Raw genomic sequence first — 7751 nt, 5'->3', positions numbered from 1 at the left:
ATCCTCTGTACCCTCAGTTTTCTCTATGCACCCTGATCCCGCTATAAAGATGCACTCCAGGATCTTAAGCACAACAAATTCCAAACATAACGTAGGAATTGAATCCGTAACATATCATACGAATTGCAAAAAAATAAGAAATAAAGCAGGACAAAACATATCATATGAAATGCATGACGTAGTACAACATTTGTTGACATAGTACACAAAAAACTGGGACCACTTTTTGCTCGTGAGCACCACTTAAACTACTGGCTGAAATTATACAAAAGTTTGAGAGTGCATTCTGACATCACCAGCGACCCTTAACCAAGGCGATTAGTGCAAGCTGAAGATGCAGCAAAGAGGACGAGACAGGACGTTTGAGAAAGTCCAACTACATCCAGGATTGAATGTGCAATTGTAATGAAAAGTAAGTGTGTAGTTTTGTATTAAAAAAAACAGGAAGACGAGACAATACTCCATAGAAATAGTGTGGCTCCTTACTAGATTCTAAAGTAGGTTGTATTCAAATGACTCTAGATTCTATTTCTATGACTGTACCCTTAAAAGGGATAGAAAGTGAACTGAATCCACAGGGCTGAAAGCTCCACACAACACTGAAAGCTTAACTTCGGTCATGAAAAAAGAGTCAGTGTTGTTGGCTGAGTGGATTGTTACAGTGTTAATGCTGGGTGGTATTGCATTGCAGGGATACCATTGCAGGGAATAGGAAAATGTAAAAAATCTAATCATTGTGGTTTTTCAAAGGGCTGCTAGCTTGTAGTAAACTTGCCTCTTGACCATAGAATTTCAGAGGGCATTCAGCAGTATAGCTTCTCTCCCTCATCCTCATTTCAAATCACTGCCTATTTTATCTTGGGGTTGTGACACAGAGCAGCGGGTATTCACATCACTGTGGTGTTACAGGGACCTGGGTGGATTGGCCCGGGGTTGGACGAGGTCGACCTTGCTGCTTTGAGAGTTTAACATTCTCTGCTGCAACCATTCCTTCCTACTGACCCCACGGGTCCTCAGTGATGCGTGCAGTAGAGAGAGGGGGAGGAGCACGGAGAAGGAGGAGGCCGGGTGATGGTTCAACGGGTAAAGGAGTTAAGAAAGCAAGAAAAGGGAGAGATGGAAAGAAAGCTTTCCTTTGTGTTGAGGCAGGGGGAGAAAACCCAACCCTCCCCCTCTCACCCCCCTTCCTCCCCCTCTCCCCTACTACCAGCTCCAGGCCACAGGGTCCATAGGGAGCACTGTAACTCCATACAAGCCAAATATCCCCCCACTCCTGTTTCCATCTTGGGCCAAAGGTAGGGCTCCACGGGTGGCACAGTTTTCTAAGGCACTATATCTCAGAGCTAGTGGGGTCACTATTGACCATGGTATGTATGTCGATGTTATAGGTAACCACATTTTCACAAGGCAATGTGGAGTGTATTTGCAGCAGAGTACTGCACTCAAAGTACTACTGTACATGTATTCCCATTCTTCATACAGAAGAACATCGAGTTGGGATTTCATGTCAAGTCACCATGATTGTCATACATGATTGTGCTCTGAAATGTGGGAAAACACCTCATCCATCAAGACTATGATTAGAGTGCATCAGAGCCTTGAATTTAGAGAGTTGGGACATTGAGGTTTCTGCTTTATGATGCATTTACATGACACTAAAACATTCTACGGCAGCCATCAACGTTACATGGGGAATATTTAAAAATGCTATAAAACTGAATGTCTAGAATTAGAACAATATTCAAAATTCAAAAAGTTGTCCCAATTCTCTAAATACATGGGTCTGAGCTGCATTATTCTTCTGTCTCCATGTAGAGACAGAGCCTAACTGACCTCCATGTTTCTATTGGCCAGAGTAGGCCCACATCTACACAGATCTAGCCTGGATCTATTACAGTGTACATGGAAAGCTCTGTCAATCACACAGAAACATTTCCTTGTCTGCTGAACTACACTAATTTGTCTGGAATTCTTGACCCACTTTCTGTCAACTCCAAACATTACCAAACCCAAAACCATGATTAATCTGCTATTGGAATTCATTTGAAGCGGAGGTATGCACCGTAGTTTCTGCTTATTTTTTCAACAACAAAAGAATTTCTGTCATAACACAAAAATGTAAAGATAGATTTTTGGAACTTCAGCATAATTCCAAGATTCACCATCAACATTACAACTAATCTCTGGTGGCGGTCCTCAAAAACATGACCACAACTGGATGCTATCCCTGCTTTCTCCACGGTTGTCAGAACTGGATATTGAATTGTTTGTTGAAATTCTCAGATTGAAAACAGCTGACACCAATTTAATTGTATTATTTTGTCATTTTTTGAGTGTGTGTGTGTGTGTGTGTGTGTGTGTGTGTGTGTGGTGTGTGTGATTGATTACAGGTACAATATTTAAATTATTATCAATTGATATTCTGTTCATATATTTTCGTAAACAAAATAATATTACAAAAGTTACATAACTATAAAGTACAGATCTTTTCGATCATATAATAAAGTTTAAGTAATACTAAATAAATAAAACTTTCAACCTTTATTAAACGAGGCAAGTCAGTTAAAATTATGCCCTGCCCCAAACTCTAACCTGGACGACGCTGGGCCATTTGTGCGCCGCACTATGGGACTCCCAATCACGGCCGGTTGTGATACAGCCTGGAAACAAAATAGGGTCTGTAGTGACGCCTCTAGCAATGAGATGCAGTGCCTTAGACCGCTGCGCCACTCGGAAGGTTGGGGACTCCACCCCCAACCTCCATCCCATTTCCCCAACCCCACCAAGCCAACATGTCTCCATCCAACCCATCCCCCAATTTCGGAAATCATGTTTTCCACCTCTTCCCACCCCCCCTAGCATCTAGTCACTCATCATCCCCCGGGCTCCCCACCCTCCCTCCCGGCAACCAGGGAAACTCTCCCCATACCACTCCATCCCCATGGGGCTGAAAGCAAAGAAAGTAAAAATGATTGAAATAGGTATACACTGAACGCAAATATAAACGCAACATGTTTTAATTTAATTTAATTTAATTTATCCGTTATTTTACCACGTAAGTTGACTGAGAACACGTTCTCATTTACAGCAACGACCTGGGGAATAGTTACAGGGGAGAGGAAGGGGATGAATGAGCCAATTGTAAACTGAGGATTATTAGGTGACCGTGATGGTTTGAGGGCCAGATTGGGAATTTAGCCAGAATACCGGGGTTAACACCCCTACTCTTACGATAAGTGCCATGGGATCTTTAATGACCTCAGAGAGTCAGGACACCCGTTTAACGTCCCATCCGTGAGACGGATGTAAAGTGTTGGTCCCATGTTTCATGAGCTGAAATAAAAGATCACATATTTTCCCATACGCACAAAAAGCTTGTTTCTCACATACATATTTTGTGCACAGATTTGTTTACATCAGTGAGAATTTCTCCTTTGCCAAGATAATCCATCCATCTGACAGGTGTGGCATAACAAGAAGCATTATATCAATTGACAGATTTCCTTATGAACTATAACTCAGTGAAATTGTTGACATTTTTGAATTTTCCATGTCTCTCTATATATATTTATATTTATATACAGTGCCTTCGGAAAGTACTCAGACCCCTTGACTTTTTCCACATTTTCTTACGTTACAGCCTTATTCTTAAATTGATTAAATAAATATTATTCCTCAGCAATCTACACACAATGCCCCATAATGACAAAGCGAAAACAGGGATTCAGAATTTTTTGCAAAATGTATAAAATGTATAAAACATAAAAAACAAAAATACCTTATTTTACATAAGTATTCAGACCCTTTGCTATGAAACTCGAAAATTGAGCTCAGGTGCATCCTGTTTCCATTGATCATCCTTGTGATGTTTCTACAACTTAATTGGAGTCCACCTGTGGTAAATTCAATTGATTGGACATGATTTGGAAAGGCACACATTGGTCTATATAAGGTCCCACAGTTGACAGTGCATGTCAGAGCAAAAACCAAGCCCAAGAATTGTCCATAGAGCTCCGAGACAGGATTGTGTCGAGGCACAGATCTGGGGAAGGGTACCAAAAAATGTCTGCAGCATTGAAGGGCCCAAAGACCACAGTGGCCTTCATCATTCTTAAATGGAAGAAGTTTGGAAACATCAAGATTCTTCCTAAAGCTGGCCACCCAGCCAAACTGAGCAATCGGGTGGAGAAGGGCCTTGGTCAGGGAAGTGACCAAGAACCTGGTGGTCACTCTGTTAGAGCTTTAGAGTTCCTCTGTAGAGATGGTAGAACTTTCCAGAATGACAACCATCTCTGCAGCACTCAACCAATCAGGCTTTTATGTTAGAGTGGCCAGAAGGAAGCCACTCCTCGGTAAAATAAAAATGACAACCCGCTTGGAGTTTGCCAAAAGGCAACCAAGATTGAACTCTTTGGCCTGGATGCCAAGCGTCACGTCTGGAAGAAACCTGGCAACAACCCTACGGTGAAGCATGGTGGTGGCAGCATCATGCTGTGGGGATGTTTTTCAGCGTCAGGGATTGGGAGACTAGTCAGGATTGAGGAAAAGATTAACGGAGCAAAGTACAGAGCGATCCTTGATGAAAACCTGCTCCAGAGTGCTCAGGACCACAGACTGGGGCGACGGTTCATCTTCCAACAGGACAACGACACTAAGCGCACAGCCAAGACAATGCAGGAGTGGCTTCAGGACAGTCTCTGAATGTCCTTGAGTGGCCCAGCCAGAGGCCGGACTTGAACCCGATCGAACAACTCTGGAGAGACCTGAAAATAGCTGTGCAGCAACGCTCCCCATCCAACCTGACAGAGGTTGAGAGGAGGGGGGGAGGAAGTCTGATGACTGTAAAGGGGTCTGAATACTTTCCGAATGCACTATATATATATTCACTACCGGTCAAAAGATTTAGAGCACCGACTCATTTAAGGGTTTTTCTATTTTTACTATTTTCTACATTGTAGAATTATAGTGAAGACGTCACAACTATGAAATAACACATACAGAATCATGTATTAACCAAAAAAATGTTCTATTTGAGATTCTTCAAAGTAGCCACCCTTTGCCTTGATCACAGCTTTGCACAATCTTGGCATTCTCTAAACCAGCTTCATGAGGTAGTCACCTGGAATGCATTTCAATTAACAGGTGTGCCTTGTGTCTTAAAGTAATGATGTCTTAAAGTAATGATAGACTGTCGAATTCTCTTTGCTTATTTGAGCTGTCCTTGCCATAATATAGACTTAGTATTTGACCAAATAGGGCTATCTTCTGTATACCACCCTTACCTTCCCACAACACAATTGATTGGCTCAAACGCATTAAGAAGAAAAGAAATTCCACAAATTAACTTTTAACAAGGTCAGTCAATACGGAAAAGTTCAAGAACTTTTAAAGTTTCTTCAAGTGCAGTTGCAAAAACCATCAAGCGCTATGATAAAACTGGCTCTCATGAGGACCGCCACAGGAACAGAAGACTCAGAGCTACCTCTGCTGCAGAGGATAAGTTCATTAGAGTTAACTGCACCTCAGATTGCAGCCCAAATAAATGTTTCACCGAGTTCAAGTAACAGACACATCTCAACAGCAACTGTTCAGAGGAGACTGCATGTATCAGGCCTTCATGGTCAAACTGCTGAAATGAAACCACTACTAAAGGATACCAAAAAGAAGAAGAGACTGTCATCAAGGCAAAGGGTGGATACTTTGAAGAATCTAAAATAGAAAATATATTTCGATTTGTTTAACACTTTTTTGGTTGCTACATTTTGGTTGATTCCATTTATGTCATTTCATTGTTTTTTTGACTTCACTATTATTCTACAATGTAGAAAATAGTTTTTAAAAAATAAAGAAAAAGCAGAAATATAGAAATATATATATATTACAGTTGAAGTCGGAGGTTTACATACACTTAGGTTGGAGTCATTAAAACTCGTTTTTCAACCACTCTACACATTTCTTGTTAACAAACTATAGTTTTGGCAAGTCAGTTAGGACATCTACTTTGTGCATGCCACAAGTAATTTTTCCAACAATTGTTTACAGACAGATTATTTCACTTATAATTCCATGTATCACAATTCCAGTGGGTCAGAAGTTTACATACACTCAGTTGACTGTGCCTTTAAACAGCTTGGAAAATTCCAGAAAATTATGTCATGGCTTTAGAAGCTTCTGTTAGGCTAATTGACATAATTTGACTCAATTGGAGGTCTACCTGTGGATGTATTTCAAGGCCTACCTTCAAACCCAGTGCCTCTTTGCTTGACATCATGGGAAAAGCAGAAGAAATCAGCCAAGACCTCAGAAAAAGATTTGTAGACCTCCACAAGTCTGGTTCATCCTTGGGAGCAATTTCCAAATGCCTGAAGGTACCACGTTCATCTGTACAAACAATAGTACGCAAGTATAAACACCATGAGACCACGCAGCTGTCATACCGCTCAGGAAAGAGACGCATTCTGTCTCGTAGAGATGAACGTACTTTGGTGCGAAAAGTGCAAATCAATCCCAGAACAACGCAAAGGACCTTCTGAAGATGCTGGAGGAAACAGGTACAAAAGTATCTATATCCACAGTAAAACGAGTCCTGTATTGACATAACCTGAAAGGCTACTCAGCAAGGAAGAAGCCACTGCTCCAAAACCGCCATAAAAAGCCAGACTATGGTTTGCAACTGCACATGGGGACAAAGACAAGGTATTGGAGTGGCCATCACAAAGCCCTGACCTCAATCCTATAGAAAATTTGTGGGCAGAACTGAAATAGAGTGTGCGAGCAAGGAGGCCTACAAACCTGACTCAGTTACACCAGCTCTGTCAGGAGGAATGGGCCAAAATTCATCCAACTTATTGTGGGAAGCTTGTGGAAGGCTACACAAAACATTTGACCCAAGTTAAACAATTTAAAGCCAATGCTACCAAATACTAATTGAGTGTATGTAAACTTCTGACCCACTGGGAATGTGATGAAATAAATAAAATATGAAATAAATCATTCTCTCTACTTATATTCTGACATTTCACATTCTTAAAATAAAGTGTTGATCCTAATTGACTGAAGACAGGGAATTTTTACTAGGATTAAATGTCAGGAATTGTGAAAAACTGAGTTAAATGTGTTTGGCTAAGGTGTATGTAAACTTCTGACTTCAACTGTATATACTGTATATATACACTTTTGTACAGTTAACAGTTGGGAGTTGGGGACAATTTCATCCTAAATTGTTTCCTTGGGGTTAAATACAGTCTGTGAACAAGCTTTACATTTAAAAATTGATTGTTCGGATTACAGGATGCCAAGGTCATATTTTGCCAAATTCTGTTACAGTTAAAGGGTGGACCATGCTTTTTTAATGGCTAGCTCAGAATATGAGCTTTCCAAAAGTTGTTTATATACTGAGTGTATAAAACATTATTAACACCTGCTCTTTGAAATCCATAGACTGACCAGTTGATTAGTGGTGAAAGCTATGATCCCGTATTGTCACTTGTTAAATCCACTTTAATCAGTGTAGATGAAGTGGAGGAGACAGGTTAAAGAAGGCTGTTTAAGCCTTGAGAAAATTGAGACCTGGATTGTGTTTGTGTGCAATTCAGAGGGTGAACGGGAAAGACAAAAGATTTAAGTGCCTTTGAACGGGGTATGGTAGTAGGTGTCATGCGCACCGGTTTGTTTTAAGAACTGCAAAGCTGCTGGGTTTTTCACGCTCAACAGTTTCCTCTGTGTATTAAGAATGGTCCACCACCAAAAGA

The sequence above is a fragment of the Salvelinus fontinalis genome, chromosome 15, assembly GCF_029448725.1.
Source record: "Salvelinus fontinalis isolate EN_2023a chromosome 15, ASM2944872v1, whole genome shotgun sequence".
Classification (NCBI taxonomy): Eukaryota; Metazoa; Chordata; class Actinopteri; order Salmoniformes; family Salmonidae; genus Salvelinus; species Salvelinus fontinalis.
This window is presented reverse-complemented; position numbering follows the sequence as displayed.